The following is a 16,772-nucleotide window of genomic DNA, read 5'->3' as shown; positions in this document are numbered from 1 at the left end:
GGCACACGGAAAGTCCCGACAGGGCGTGGCCTCCCTTCCCGGTGCTGCGCTCCCTGCCGCGGTTACAAAATATCAAGCGGAGGGAGGGGGCGTGGGCCGAAAACGGAGGAGAGAGGGGCAAAAGAAAAAGACCTGACGAACCAAGAAAGCCCAAGCGAACCGCACGGAGAAGTTCTCCGGCAAAAAAAAAAAAAAAAAAAAAAAAAACAACAAAAAAAAACAAAAAACAACAAACAACCACCACAACAACATAAACCACCAAACCCACAACAACAACAACAAAAAAACCCGCATACAGGCGCGCGCGCGCGCGCACACACACGCTCACTCACTGAACCCCCCCCACCTCCCCCATCCTCAGCACACCTCTGCGTGCGCCAGGCTCCCCACATGCTTACCGACCACTGTCTCTCTCATGCATGCATGCGTGCATTCGTTCGTTCGTTCGTTCGTTCCTGCCTGCCTGCCTGCCTGCCTGCCTACCTGCCTGCCTGCCTGCCTGCCTGCCGCCTGGGGAACTGAGCGCGGGACTGCCCGCCCGCTGGGAGCAGCCCCTCTTTTCCTCGCCGGCGGCGACCCGCTTGCCGAGGCGGGGGGGGGGGGGGGGGGCGAGCACGCAGGCGCAGAGCGTTCTGGCTGCCGAACCCTGCCCCTCCGCCCACCTGCTCCGGGGCGGTGCCGCTGACCGCTGAGTGGGGCCGCACCCAGCGCCCGGCGGGTCCGAAACGGCAGCGCGGGGCGGGGGGGGGGAGTTTGCACACGGGGATTTGTTTCTCTCATTCTCTGTCTCTCTCTGTCTCTCTCTGTCTCTCTCTCGATCTGCACCGCGGGGGGGGGGGGGGGGGGGCCAGGCGCCGCGAAGAGCGGGCGGGGGGGGGGCGCCGCGGCATCTGCAGAGCCCCCGGGGCGTCGGCTAGTGTACTTCAGTGTATGCAGCGCTCAAAGAGGGGAGCTTGTAAGGGGAATATGACCTTCGATCCTGCCTGCCCTCGCCCCTGCGGTAGTCTGGGCGTTGACTGGAGCACGAACTGGCTCGCTTGCCGACTGGTTTTCTGTCTCTGGTCGTGCCTCCGCTCTTCCACCTCTCCCTTTCCCATCACCGCTCCTGACTTTTGAGCGGTCTCTCACATTTCTTCGCTACCCCCGAGAGGGTCGTTTCGATCGTGTTTTGCGATCTGCCTCCCATGATCCGGATCTCCCGAGGAGAAATTCCCTTTATCTCCTGGTACGTCCCGCCGGTCGGTCCCGTTACCGCCCGCCCGCCCGCCCGCCCGCCCGAAGAGGGCCTTGCGGGACAGTCTCGGTTTTACCACGGGCCCGGGCGGCGACGGGAGCGGAGGCGTCTTTCTTGGCGCTTGCTTCTGGCTCTTCATCTGACTCGGAGGATTCCTCCCGAATCGGAGGTGGTCTCTGGCCCTGTCCCTTTGGGGAAACATCATCCTCCCTGCTGTCCTCCACCGTGCCGTCTTCGTCTCTTTGCCTGAGTTTCAGAGACGTTTCCCCCAAACCACAGCCACAAGAACCTCTTGGCGAGCGTGTCCCAGCCCGTTGCTGAGGGCGGGGTGCCGGGGGTGCTGTAGGCGCCGCGGAGGGGGGCGGACGGGGGCGGGGGACCGGCGCGGCATGCATCCGCAGAACCCCGGGGTGCATCGGCCGGTGTATTTCAGCGCGTCCTGGCTTCAGCGGTCGCGGTCCTTTTCCTGAGCGGTTGCTGCGGCGCCGGTCCCCCTCGCCAGCCAGAGGCGCCTTTCGCGGCGGGAGGGGGTGGGTGGTGGGCTCTGTGTCGGCAGAAGGACGCACGAAACCGAGCCCCACGGAACGAAAAGTTCTGGCGAGCGCCGGGACTCGGCCCGCCGCCTCTGCCTGCCCGGTCCCCAGCACCAGCCACTTTTATTCCTATGTCCATGAATTTCTTTCTTTCTTTCTGCTGAATCCGCTGTGCTATTTTTGCTCTCTGATCCAGCACCTTTGGGGAAACAGAATCTTCCGTTCTATCCTCAACCATGCTGGCTTCATCTCTTTCCCTAAGTTTCAGACACGTTTTTCCCAAACCAAATCCAGAAGAACATCTTTACAATCTATTCCCAGCCCGTTGCAGAGACGGGGCCCGCACTCGTCCCCCCGCCCCATTGGGAAGGCTTCTGTGTAAAAGAACCACGCGCGCACCCCATTTCCTTTTGTATTCTCCTTCCCTTTCTCTCTTGGGTTATGGTCTCATCCTTGGTCTCCCCATCCCTCCCTCCCTCAATCCATTCCTTCCCCCCTTTTCCCTTCCTGCTGCTTAAGAGGAAGTTCTTCCCTGTAAGCATGGTGGGACACTGTCAGAGGTTGCCCAGAGCGATGTCTCTCCAGCAGCGGGTCTTTGCTGGTTCAAGGCATGCAGAGAGGCAGCTCTACCCAGATTTACTACAGTTTTAATATAGATTTGATGACGAGAGAAATTCTCTTGAATAAGGCTCAGGATGGAGAATGCTCCCTGCTCGTGGCAGGATTGGAGTAAAAATAACCAATGAACTCCTGGTTTTCTAGATTTGAGAGGGATTTGGGCTGCGGTCACCCCTAAAGCACCCCCAGAGCATCCCAGGGATACTCTAGAGGATCCCAGAGAATGCCTGCAGCACCTCCAGAGCATCCCATGGACCCAGTCATAGCTCATGCATCACAATGACTATGGGGACATGGGACCACAGGGGTGACTGATTCTGGAACACCCCGTGATCAGGTGTGTGAGGCCACGGAAGCCCATGGAACCCTTCACTGGAGGCAGCCGGAGATGAGAGCTGCCCCACAGAACACAAGCTACCAGTGGAGGAGGCAAGAGCAGCTCCTCTGGTGGTTCCCGTCTTGGTGTCTTGGTGCTGGTGACGCCTGTGGACACAGGAGCATGGAATGAGGTGGGTGGCGATGGCGATCTTGGGGTGCTTTAGGAGATCCCAAGAACACCTCCAGTGACTTCCTCATTGTGGCTGCTTTGGACTCGGTGTGCGGCTGCCTTAAATCCTGTGATCTGCCCTCATTTCTCGTGGGGAGAGAAAGGGCCTGTGGGGATGGGACAAGGGGAAGGGCTTTAACGTGACAGAGAGCAGAGATTGAGATGAGATTTCAGAAGCTCTTCCCTGTGAGGGTCGTGGCACACTGGCACAGGGTGCCCAGAGGAGCTGTGGCTGCCCCATGGGTGGCTGTGTTCAAGATACAGCTGAAAATTACCTGCCTGTTTCCTTGGTACATGGTTGAGTTGCTTTGGAGATAAATCTGGCTCTGCAGATCCAACACCAAAAGGAATTGTTCACCTGCATGTGTAGTGACACACAGATCACTTGCTGTGTCACGTGCACTTGTCAGTTATTGAGGGAATTATCCATGGGCTGGGAAAGGAAACACCACAAAGGGAAATTTTAGTTAATTGTGGTTCTTCCTGGTAAAACCTGTTGGGCTTTAGCATCTTGTTCCGTATTTGCCATAGTAATTGGAATGTATTTTTGTTATTAAAGATAATATTTCATTTCCTCCTGCCCTGTGTTCTAGGACAAACAGCAACAAGGGTCTCCCTCAAGCCATCCTTCTGGCAGAGTGGTGAGGTCACCTCTTGTCTCTGTGATTCCAGAGTAGTGCTGAATTCCCGTTATAAATTGAGGGAAGTGTTTGGTTGGTTTACTCAGTTATTAAGAGTCTGTAAAATGTGTTTAAGTCCCGTGATCTCTACAAGGAGGTTTCTGTCACTTGTCCAGCTGATTTCCATGCGCTAACGTAGGGCGGAATGTTTAACCAGAAACAGTAGAATAGAAATGAATAAAAGTATGGTAGGCTGTAAAATTTGGCTTGGTTCCAGTTGCTGTTGGTCACCATCCAAACAGGGTATCCCACAAGGATGTTCTCATGGTCACAGTGTGGACTTGTTCGGGACAGGTTAATGGTTGGACTCGATGTTCTCAAGGGTCTTTTCAAATGCAATGATTCTGTGACTCTAAGTAAAGTTGATTTCTAGCCTTAACTCTGTCTCTCAGCAGAGGATTGACGCTGCAGGAACAGGAGGCAACATCAGCGCCTGCTTCAGGCTGTTTCACTTTTGGGTTGTGTTTTCCTGCCCCCTCTCAGGGGACTGATCCCCCTCGGATGTCATCTTTGCTGCCTCTCCTCACCCTTCCCCTGGCGTTTGGGACCCACAAGGCATGTGATGAAAATTCTCTTCCCCCTAGCTACTGGATCAGCTCAGTCTTCCAAGTATTCATAGGTCTTTTATTTATACGTGTGTCTCTATATATTTATATGTGCACTGTAATGTGATGAGGTAGTGGATTTTTCCTGGAAGCTTCAGCCCAGCCCTGGAACTAGGCCTTTTCTTTAGGGTATCTTAGAGCTGTCTGTGAAGGAGAAGGGGTATTGCAGCCCAGCAGAAATAATGGCAGAATCCCAGCCCCTCCAGCATGGCTTTGAAACCCTCCCACTGTCCCGCACACCATTAATCAGTATCTCTTGCAGGACTGGTCCAGGCACATCTGCCTCAATAGACAAGAGCAGGACTGCAGCAGAAGTAGCATGAGCGCCTGGCAGAGTTGGACTGGGACTAGGAATTGGCGGTGAGTTCACCTGCAGATACTGTGCTATCAGAGCAGTAGCATCTCCATAGCTATGCTCTGCTGTGCTCTTCTGCGCTATGCTATGCTGTGTGGTGCTATGAGGTGCTATGCTATTCCACTTTAATCCCTGCACTGACCATTACTCAAATAATGAGCCTGTTCTTTCCCTGAAATGTCAGATGTTTTTTCAGCTCCAGAATCATTTTTAAGGACACACAATGGTTCCAAGTGGAAAAAGGATTTAATTTCATTGATTTGCTTTGATTTCCTATTTCTCACGTTGAGGGCGGTGAGACAGTGGCAGACTCTTGCCCAGAGAAGCTGTGGCTGCCCCATCCCTGGCACTGTTCAACGCCAGATTGGACACAGGGGCTTGGAGCAAGCTGCTCCAGTGGAAGGGGTCCCTGCCCATGTCAGGGGTTGGAGCTGGATGAGCTTTAAGGTCCCTTCCAGCCCAACCCAGTCTGGGATTCCATGATTCTCTGCTGTGCCAATGTCGGTCACTCTCCACTTGTCGTAGGTGGCCGTGATGCCCTGTTCCATTGCCCAGGTTGAGCTGTGTCCCCTCGCATCCTCCACCTCTGGACCAAAGGCACTGAGGAAGAGCAGCCCATGAGGGACGTCCCCGAGGCGGCTGGGCAGAGGCTGGTCCACCCGTGGCCACTCCCGCAGCACCCCTGGGTGCCCAGTGCCATGGGCACGATGCTGCCGCCATCACAAAGCCGTGGCTGTAGGAGCTGTAGGAGCAGGGGATGGGTGAGGAGGAGGCGCTGGGCTTGTTCCTGTGCTTGGAGCTGAGCTCTGCCTGCAGAGGTGCTGGGGGCGAAGCAGGAGCCTTCTGTGTGCAGGAGCTGCTGGTGTCAGAGGTGCTGAGAAGGTGTCAGGGCAGGAGAACTTCTACCTCCCAGTCAGAGCCTGGGGCAGTGCAAGGGTCACCCCAGCTCCCAGGAACCCCTCTTAGTTTCATCCCCCCCAAGCAGAGGGATGAGCTCGTCGCCAGCATCCTCACAGAGAAGATTTAGGCAGAATCCCCCAGCTGCACCCCAAAACCTGGCAGGGTTCCCCTATATCTGCAGTTCCCCCCCCCCCCCCAATGATCCCTGGTGGCTGTAGCCCCTGTTTGAGGGCTCCAGGGGTCCCCCAAATTACTCTGCCCCCTGCAGAGCTTGGGCACATTCCCATGAACCTCCAAGTGCCCCCAAACCTCCAGTTCCCTTCTGAACCCCAAATCCCCCCCATTCACTGCCATGGGCCAAAAGGGGCACTGCAGAGTCAGGGTACCCTGGGACAAATGGAACCCCTGGTTTTGGGACCCTGGGTGCTCCCCAAATCCCTGCACCACCCTGGGGAGCTTTGGGGATCCCCCCCAGTGCCCCAATCCCCTCTGAGCCCCCAAACTCTTCTCATCTCCACCCTAGGGGGTCATTGCTCACCCAAGAGTAACTCAGGGTGTGCTGGGACCCAGGAACCCCCCGAACCCCCAAATGTTCCTTGAGCCCCCAAATCCCTCCAACCCCCCAAAATGCCTCCCATTTATGACAACGGGGCTCCTTAGGGCATCCAATGAGATTCAGCTGCCCTGGCATTGATGGACCCCCAATTTTTGGGAGAAGGGGAGTCCCCCAAATAACTGAGCCACCCCAAGGCATTTTGGGGACCAGCCTGAATCCCCCAAATCCCCCTGAGAGCCCCCAAAATCCCCCCAAACCCAAAGTCTGAAGCTCCAAAGCCCCCCCCCCCAGCTCAGCACAGGGGCAAAAGCCCTCTAACAAAGGGGTGTCTTGAAAAGTGGGGTCCCCCCAGCACCCGCCCCGGGGGTCCCATAAGGTGCTCTGGGACCTCAAATCCACTGGGGGGACCCCACCATTGCTTTGGGTTCAGTAGTGAATTCACAGGGCCAGAGGCAGTGGATCCCCCAAAACAGGCACTCCAATAAAGGGGCACCCCAAACCCACGCTGCCCCCCTCAAAGGGCCCTGGAGGCACCCAAAGCAATCGTGGTGCCCCCCTAAATCCTGGCGTACCCCAAATCTCCCTGAAGCACCACAAGAGCACCCAAATGGGGGGCCTGGGGCAGCCCATAAGTGACCTGCACCCTCCCATCATCCTGGGGCCTCCAACCCCAAATGAGCCCAAGGGACCCAAAATCCTGGAGGGGCCCCAAAAAAGCTGCTCCCCCCCCAAAGCCATCAGCACCAAAACACTCCTTGTTGCTCCCAAATCACACCCCATGGAGCATTCCAGCCCCCCCCCCCCCCCCCCGGGTATCAGGGAGCTGTGGGGCAGGCTCAGAGTGGGGGGTGCCTAATTTGGGGTGTCCCCCCCAAAAAGACCAAGGAGGTCGTGCGGGGGATGAGTAGGAGCGCCTGTGGCAGGGACCGGTAGCACTGGGATCTTGAAACCTGTTGTGGTTTAAGCCCAGCCGGCAACCCAGAACCACGCAGCCTCTCGCTCACTCCCCTCCTTCCTTCCCCAGCTCCCGGAGGGATGGGGATGAGAATCTAAAGAATGTAACTCCCATGGGTTGAGATAAGAGCAGTCCAATAACTCAGGTATAACACAAACCACTGCTGATACCACCAATAATAATAAGGGAAATAACAAGGGAAGAGAACACAACCGCTCACCACCCACCGACTGATACCCAGCCCGACCCGAGCACTGATCTCGCCCTTCCAAGTAACTGCCTGCAGGTTATATACTGCGCATGATGTGCTGTGGTATGGAATACCTCTTTGGCTAGTTTGGGTCAGGTGTCCTGTCCCTGCTTCCTCCCAGCTTCCCCTCCTCCCTGGCAGAGCATGAGACTCACAAAGTCCTTGGTCACAGTAAACGTTACTGAGCAGCAACTGAAAACATGGGTGTTATCAGCCCTGTTCCAAAGGGAAAGGCAAAGCCACAGCACTGCACCAGCTACTAAGAAGGAGAAAAATGACTGCTACTGCTGAACCCAGGACACAACCCCAGCAGTACCTGGGCCCCCCTCCATCTCCTCCCCATCCGTCATTCTTATCCCCCTGAGGTTGCCCGAGCACAGTCACAGCATCTCACAAGTGAGATTCCCCCAAAGCTGAGAATCATGAGCCTGCTGTTTCGATGGTTGCCACCGAATAGTTCAGGGCTGCCTTTGCACCTGCATCAGGACTGCCAGAAAACACCCAGTGTGGGGCAGTGTCTATAATCTACCAATTGTGGACATGCAGTATCAGTTCGCTCCTTCTCACACCCTTTCCCCTGACCATAGGGTTTGGGGATGGCCCCTACCTGAGTCCCCAAACCCTTGGATAGGGAGCATTCTGGAGGGTAGATTTTGTCTAGTTAAGCCCACCAGCACTTTTGGATCATTGACTAATGCTGCGCTTGAGCATTTTGGGCATCTCCCCACTGCCCCAGTCCTGCCAGCCCATCTGTGCCAAGCACTTACAATCAACCGAGGGAAGCAGAGTAATGAGGACGCATTTAATAAACTTCAAATGCTCACTAATACTAAGGCCATAATGACAGAATCACAGAATATCTCCCTACTGAACACAAGTGCACGTGTCCTGTCTTTCACACTGCTACCTCCTGTGCTTTTCAAGATGCCTTCCTCAGCTTATGTGGTTTACTTTTAATGTGTATTTCTAGCCAAGGGGGTCTGAATCCTACTAACCCTTAAAGCTCTCACAATGTACTTAGAGAAACCCAAGCTGGATCCAACTATTTTTAATGAAGTCGTCTGTTAGAAACATGCTGCCAGGACGTAAATTGCTCTTTTGTTGGATTTATTCTCAATTACCTTTGTGCAGATGTTGGTTTGGGGCTGCACCTCTGGAGCTATTGGTGACTCCCATCCAATTCAAGTGGTGTATTCACTGCCAGCAGATGTCTGCCTTCAAGACTGTGCCATCTGAAGAAAAAGCCACATCACATCATGTCATTAAGGCTATCGAGAGGTTTTCAGGGTTTTCCTGGTTAGAGCCTGCAGCAGCAAAGTCACCAGAAACAGAGCAGCTGATGGCCACAGCTGCTGGTACTGATGCTTACAGATCAAAGGCTACTGAGAAAATAGGAAGACAACTGGAAAGATTGACTTTACTGACAACTAAAACTAGGCCAGAATGGCACTAAGTTAGCTTCCAGTAAAATTAAAAAGCCAGAGAGAAGACAGTTACAGGCATCACTGTAAAAACTTGGAGCTCTTACATATATGCCCGCCACCATTCAAGGTTTGAGGCATGATTCTATAGCTATGACTCAAGCAGTAGTTCCTAACTAACTGCACTAGTTAGCACTGGAACAAGATGCATGCGCAAGTCCTGAAGATGCGGTGGTTGCTGTTGCAGCATGAAGAGAGAGCAAATGAAAGTCTCAAGGCTCAAAGTTTCACATGGAACACGTAATTAAGGTTATATAATTATAGACTATATATAACTATATATAAATACACTAAGTAAAATTATTATCTATTATGATAATAAAAATGCTTATAGATCTCTATTACCATTATAAATCACACACTCTAATATAACTGCTTTTTAGTCTGGTGGTCCCAGGACACCTCAGACCATGCGTGTGTGTGTGCGCTGTGGGGTGCGGTGGCAGAGGGGCTGCAGCATCTGCAGAATGGCTTCCCTCCACGTAAAACGTGCTCTTGCTGGATAGGGGACAGGGCTCACGTCCAGCCCCACAGTCTCACCGTGTTGCTCGACCCAATGAAGAGTGCCCATAGGTGAACAGCAGCCGGTTTTCGAGAGGCAAAGGCACCAGCAAGGGGCCAATGACTCAGTGGAATTGCAAAGGTCACCAGGCAGAGAAAGACAAAGGCATTGGCTCACTGGAAGATGAGGTCCTTATGGCACAGGCTTTCTCCTCCATAAAAGCAAAAGGACGCTGAGCACCTGGACACAATTCAGTCACCATGGTTGGGCTAAAAGTCTGTACAGGAAGAAGAACCAACCCCACAGTGATAAGCACTGAATGCTGTGTTCGCAGGCTCTGACATTGAGCAGCTTCACACAAATCACATCATGCTGCTTGATGTCTCATGAGATCAGTCAACACTGCACTCCAGTACTATGGAACCTGTTGACATATAGAAGGACTCGCAGTCATGTCTTATGCAGGTGTTTAAACTATGTGATTGGCAAAGAGGGCTGAAACCTAGAGATACGGAAGTTGAAGGTCAGAAATATACTTTTAAGGTACACAAAGGCTTCAGTTGCATTAAAGAAAAGCTGCTCACACAAAAAGTCACAGTAAGGAAATAAGAACATTTGAAAACCAGAAGCCAAGTCAAAACCAGAGGCTTGTGTCAATCACCACAACAGAACTGAAGTCGACTGAGCTGTGCCATTCTGTACAAGCTGTCACAGCTTCCCTTCCCTACCTCACGGTGTTAAAACAGGAGCAGTCTTTACATCAAATTGCTCTTCCCTACTTCTGTTGTTCAATGCACGGATTTGCTCAGTTTGGGTGTTAAATAGAACCAGTCAATTCCTAATCCCTTTCTTTTTTAGTGTTTGGGTATCAGGATGGGGGGGAATTGTCTGGGATGTACCTCACCACAGCAGTACACTGACATTTAAACACCTGAAAAGAACCCCGAGACAACATCTGATGAGTATCTCTGGTTTCCAAGGAACACTTCAATTCAACCCCACACGCAAGTCAAAAGACAAGGGGTTTTGGAGCTTCATAAAGGCCATCACTGGGCAAAAGCAGCCAAGCCTCTGCTCTGAAACCTGGCTGCTCTTTGGGCAAGTTGGAGGCAGAGCTTGCAAATTCTTCCACTGCCTTTTGAGAAGCACAAAACCAGAAATCCTCCCGAGTTCAGCAACACTTTTCCACACAAACCTGTATTTGTGAGTCCTCCTTTCTCACCCAGTAAATGAGACTGGTTGATGCCCACCTGCTCACGGGACACTGCAACAAAAAGCTGCTTTAGAGCTCTACATTGCTTTGAACAAAGGAGTCTTAGCTGAACATAAAGCACTATTTTCGGATTTAACAGGAGGAATCATTACTTAAGATAGGCACATTTTCTCACGTTGCATTTAATAGCGATGAAGAAATACAACAGGGAAGTATTTGTAACCCCTACCTCTGTCAGCTTTGCATACTTGCACGGTGTTTGAGCAGCCATTACTTTATACACAGGTTCTCCTGATGTAGCCAGAAAACTGAATGAGGTGTTTTAAGGAGGAATCACAGAGCTGGGGGCTTGGAGCAATGCAGGAGTCTGCAGTGGGTAACCACGAGCTCTAGAACACTTGTGCCGGTCACAGTGAAACTGCTCGTGCTATGCAGAGATGGAGGGTCACAGCCAAGACTGAATACTCTCCTTACTTACAGAACTAAGGCAGACTTCATCCCAGAGCTGAATGCCAGGGCCCTCTTTGCATCACAAAGCACAATCTGTTTGCAAAACGAGACACCTTGCCAAAGCCTTGCCTTTCCAGGAACAGACAGTGGCTGCTGTCAGGCAATTGAGAGGACTCGTGGTGCTCTATGTTCTCTCGCTCCTTTCCTGCCTTATTCTGTACAAAACACACGTGGAGCCCACCCAAGCTAACTAAGCGACCATTAACATCAGCTCCATAGAGCATACAGCCAAGAAAGGGCATAGTCACTCTTTGCTGAGGTTCCTTTTTCATCTCTTGAAGCCCGCCTTATGTAGTATAAAAGACCTTGTACGATCCTCTGCCTTGGCACGGGTTTTAGTCCAGTTCTAATGAAGTTAAATTCACTGCCCAGTTGGTTCATCACACACAAATGCCCAGTGAGGAAGAGTGCACCAGTGCAGCGAGTGCCAAGTGACCAAATAGCCCTTGTCACGCTGGTTTGGCTAAGGTGAAACAGCAGAGAATTATCTGGTCTTGTAGACCCGAAGACTGTTCCTCCAGAGAGGTACACAGACAGAAGGACACACAGCTGTCACAGCCCCGTAGGAAACACAAACTGCAATGAGTATGAAGGTGGTCATTGGGTAGAACCACGTAGACATTAGATAGCCAGCAGCCCTGTGAAAGAAACAAAACAGGTCAGCAAGCTGCAGCAATTTAAGAAACAAGCTTTTGTTCAGTCCTCTTCTAGCATCATCCTTTTTACTCTGAGCTACTCGTTGATAGTGGTAGCATAATCTAGAGCTGGGATCTCAGAATCCTGCGGGCTCTTTCTTCACACGTCTTTACATCTTCACTTTGTCATTTCCACCACTTCACTTTTACCAGCAGCACTACAATCAACATTATCCATTTGCCATGTTCCAGCCTGTCTTCTTCTTCCTCCTTCTCCATTTCTGATTCACAGATCCAGCTCCTTCCAGGCCACAAACCCATTTCAATCACATCCTCTTGCTGCAGTGATGACCCTTTATTTCCTTGTCCCACCCTGCTCAGTTCATATGCTCTTCCCTTGGCTCCTACACACCTGAAATTACCTCTTGCTACTTTGCATTTGTGGACTCTGTTTCCAGCCCCTTGCCTGCCTCAGGTACCATTTTGGGGCATGACATTCAGTTTGTCTTTGTAATGCCAGGACGTGCTAACACCTTCCTGGGACTGTGTGACTTCCCTTGCACGGGCCCTAAATGAATGGTGCCTGCCTTTGCCTGTTGGCAAGCAGAAAGAAGAATGGCAGGAACTCGAGCATCTTGGCTCCTGCTCCTCCAGGGACTCCTCTCTGCAAGCCAGCGAGTGGATACAGCCCTGCTGGGTAAACCGGCCACAGTGACCTCAGAGCTGAGCACCTCCAGCTGGGTTATCTCATGGGATGGGATTGCAGAGAGCAGGGGTTTGTTCACTGAAGCTTGCAGGTTGATTCTCTTCGCATTCTGGCCACCTTCCTCTTCCTGTTACTCTAAATTGTCTTTCCAGTGACCCTCTAAGCTTATCACAAGCCTTTTTGCCTCTTAGCATTTCCTGCAGGATTGACTTGTGGCATTTCTGATGCTACGTGCTCGGCAGGAGGCAGTTTCCAAACTGTAAAAGCAGACAAAGTTACCCAGTTCCTGCTGCTCGTAAATGCTGGGGAGAGCGCAAGGGAACGCTCGTGTGCAATCAGGAGCTGAAGAGCAACGCATCGATTTCTGAGTCTAGGGATGCAGAAGTCCAGTAAGAGGCACACAGGAGAAACAGTCACTACACACTAGCAGTGTGCAGCAGCTCATGGGAGGGCTCTGGGTTACCATTGACACCACAGAGTAACGACTGTTAACTGTTTGCACCTATGGATTTCAAGGCAATTGTCATATTTTGGAAAGAGTAGTTAAAAGGTATTGGAAAATGCAGTTTGATTTCCAGTCGTCAGCAGCTTGTTCTGCATCTTCCTGAATACAGGGCATGGACTGTTAGGTTTACAGTAATCGCACACACAGCTTCACCTCATGCATTACCCATCAGAGTAAACCCATCACCCTCAAGTGACCTTTCAATGCTGCTGAAAAACTCCAGTGTTATCCCTTCCCAGCAGGAAGCTGATGAACTTCCTGAAATCCTTCTCCCTGTCACGGCTGTGAACAAGAGCGCTGCAGAGCGTTAACGGTGTTCCTGGATTGTCATGAGCAGGAACTAAAGAGGATAACTCAGTGCTGCCAAAATCAATTGCTATGCTTGAACTGCACAGTAGCAGAAGACAGGAAACAGGTACCTGGCCGAATGCAGAACTTCAGTATTTCCTGATCCCATTACAAAAATCCTAAACCCATAACGGCAACAGAGAGGGCACAAAACTACAAGCAAGCGCACACAGATAAACTCAGAGCTAACTCCTTGTGCGCTAACAGAGCCCTCCTTCCGAGGCCCTCAAGGCCTTAGCCTATTTGCAATGAAATCCAAGGGTGTGTTAAGTCCCTTTCTCCTTTCTTATATTCCCATTCAAACAAACCCAAACCAGAACTAAGAGCTGGCACTGGATAAACCAGGAACCACTGTGAAGAAAGCCTATCCAGATTATAGAAAACACAAAACGAAGAGGCCTCCCAACTCTCACATCCTGCTCTGCTTTCCTCTGTGCTCAGAGCTGAAAAGAAGAGCCTTGGACTCCACTACATTACAATGTCTGCTCATGGAATTCTCCTTTTCTCTCTACAGACATATGTATGTCCAGACAAAAGGCTGACTGGAGCCATAAGGATCCAGTCTCCTAAATTCAAAGCCCCGGCCAGAACACCACCACTCCTCTACCAGTAGTAGATGTCTCTCTGGAGACAATCCAATGACAGAGTAAAGTTGGCAGCTGTAGGTCTTAGGCTCCTCCATTAACAGTGCCCCACACTTGCACACACCTCCTTGCACTGAGGATACATGGTGCTGCTAACAGCGTATGTACTCTTAAGGCAGGAGCTGGGAAATAGGAAATGGCTTATTGCAAAAGAGAAAGCTCTTAAAAGCACAATGGAATGGCGATCCGAATCCGATTCCTTAGGAAGATCAGCATCAATATGATTATGACCTCAACACCACCAAGTGTTATCACTGGAAACAAACAGAAGTTAGATTTCTCAAGAGCCGAACCAATAGGCTGCCTCTGTAACTCCCCTCTCCCCCCGTTGTTTTCTGCACTATTGTTCATGAACTCAATAGAATTCTCTGTTAGAGCAGCTCTTTCCTTCTCTCACTGCAGCTGCCAATCTTCAATCCCAGTTCATAGCGCTGTGGGGGGACATTCTTCATGCCCAGAGTTTGTCAGAATGGGCAGGACCCTCACAGTTCACCCTTAACAAATCCTGTGTTTTAAAGCAAGCATTTTGCATGTTTATACTCTAATGCTGCTCATCTGTACGATAGATCTATATATATATGTACTGTATATATACTTATCTGCATAAGTAAAAAGGAGATGAAGAGTCAACTTCTTCCTGAAGGGCGCAGCTTTCTGATACATACTCTTCTAACATGCAGATGTACTTAAATCAACAGGCTTGTCTGAGCGTCAGCTTGGCGTGAGCTCCTTTCCCCTCATTTGAGTCAAAAAGCCCAAGGAGGCTAAGACAGGACAGTTCTGGACAAATGATTTTCACCTTCCCCTTGTGCTGCTGCAATCACACAGACTCGCTCTAAGGTTGAGAGCTGAGAGCACCGTGTCCCGGAACGTTTCCTCTCTCAGCTGTGAGCAGTGTCTGATTCATAACCTCATCTTGTTTAAAGAGCCGGCTTCTGTCTGATTTCTATTGGTGTCAGTAATAGGAAGTAAAAGAACTCTCTGGACTCCACCTCCAGAAGGCAGAGTCTTAAACGCCTGAAGCACACCTCCTCTGACCCTGAGACGCATCCGTTAATGCTGGCTGACAGAGATGATGTTCAGTTGTGATCCCAAGTGCTATCAGCACCCCTGGCCGCCGGAACTGCACGTGGCGAGTGACCCCTGTGGTGCTGAGAGCCACGGGCTTTCTTCAGAACAAAGCTTTTGTTACACACAAAGCTGCAGGCTGTCTTGTTCCAGGAGGACTGTTTTAAATACACCGCCTTTGTAAGAGAAAGCAGCGAAGCTCTTCTGACGACCACAAGTGATGACATTTGTGATGGTTCCTTCCACAGCCTCAGGTCAGCCTCCAAGAACATTCGGTGACCTGAATGCAAACAGGTCTACAAAAGATGCACAGAGTTTTTAATCTCATTGCTGGGGCCCTCAAGGAGGGGGCATAAACAGACTGAGAGAGAAAAATGCCCCTCCTTATCTTCATCAGGATGCAGTTACTGCCTTCTGTTTCCCCATTGTGAACACAGGAAGTAGAATGCCAGCAACAGAAGCCTTTTTCACTCTCATCACTAGTGTGACTGCATCACGGCCCCTTACACACACACTAGTAGCCTTGCAGAAAAAGTATAGAGAGAATTCTGCTTCCTTCTATGAGCACCATACGTAGAGGAGGAGATTTACCAAGGCAGAAACTGTAGCAACACAGTGCCTGAATCTCCTGAACATCCAGTACCAGATACCAAGTTTAAAGGGCACTTACTAAACGCTAACCATGTTTGCCTCAGCTGCAGGTACACTCGGAAGTCCGTCTGGAATCCAGGATCAGAAACAGTGAGGTCAGATCCAGGTGTTCCTTTAAGATGGTCGCGCTCCCACCAACAATGCCTGTTCAAAATCAATCAATATCAAGTGAGCGTTTCTGAAGAGTGCAAAGACAAGGCTGGGGTTATTTAAACCTTTGACAAGGGAAGCGTTTTGTCCTCAGCACGTCAGGGAAGCGAAACACAAACACGCATTACTGCGAGACTAGCCAGCTATAACATCACATCTACAGGGAAGAAAGTCAGTACAAGTGAATGCAGACTAAGCACATTGGGGGTAGATAGCTCAGGTTACCACATCTGGTGCTAAGTATCAGCACAGCTGGATTCTTACTAAATTTCGCTGCCATTTAAGCCCTTCCCCACTTAACTGTGCCTAAACCTAGGCACTACTTCTCCCAACTATAGCATTTAACTGATGCAATCACTTTCCTTGCCCAAAATTAAGCAATAAGGAAAAACAGCCTCAAGAGGCTGGAGGGTTACACCTAGCATAACCTGTAATTCCAATCACGCCAAAGATGAAAATCCAGAAGAGAACCCCCGCTGTGAAGCTCAATAACACAAGGAAGAGCAGACTCACAATCACTGCAATGAATAGCCCACTGGAAAGACAAGAAACAGGAACACAGGGACAAGAAGTGTGAGAATCTTCCTTGCGTGCCTCTTACTCCAAACGGGGGTCACTTCATCGCATGTAGGAGAATGGCTTGTAAAACTGTATTTCAAAATCCTCCTTATGAAACATTTCCTCATGGCTCTCTGCTGTTAGAAACAGAATACAGATGATGATCACAAAGGACACAGACAGAAAGGTTTGCACACACCAAGTTCTCAGGGCATCTGAATGGGACAAGTTCAGGTCTGGTTTGGTCATGTACACTGGCTGACCAACTCACTGCCATGGCCTAGCCTACAGCACACAAAGTTAAATGGGAGAAATACCTGCGTGTGGGGAGGCTGCTGGTTTATGTCCTCCATTTAAAATCCCTGCTTGCAAAGAAACAATATTAGCAATTCGAGGAGCTTTCCTAGAAAAAAAGAATTCATTTCAGGAGGAGAATCTGTGACTCTTTCTACCCATCGGAGAGGAAAATGATCAAGGCATAGTGATGCATAAAAAGAACCTGTTAAGAGCCATCAGTTTGACTACTAGGTAAGGTCTTTATCAAGTCTATGGTAAGGAAATACTTGGT

General features: G+C 50.7%; 1 protein-coding gene across 1 annotated transcript in view; it reads left to right on the top strand.

Annotated features, from left to right (window-relative positions):
- Nucleotides 1-263, top strand: part of LOC308228600 (uncharacterized protein) — a gene marked incomplete at its 5' end in the record, with an annotated part of 2,211 nt that extends 1,948 nt beyond the window's left edge. Inside the window, one exon of the mRNA XM_080631976.1 lies at nucleotides 1-263. This exon is cut by the window's left edge and continues 323 nt beyond it.
- Nucleotides 264-16,772: the final 16,509 nt, after the last annotated feature.

The sequence above is a fragment of the Psittacula echo genome, assembly GCF_963264785.1.
Source record: "Psittacula echo genome assembly, chromosome: 19".
Classification (NCBI taxonomy): Eukaryota; Metazoa; Chordata; class Aves; order Psittaciformes; family Psittacidae; genus Psittacula; species Psittacula echo.
This window is presented reverse-complemented; position numbering and strand designations above follow the sequence as displayed.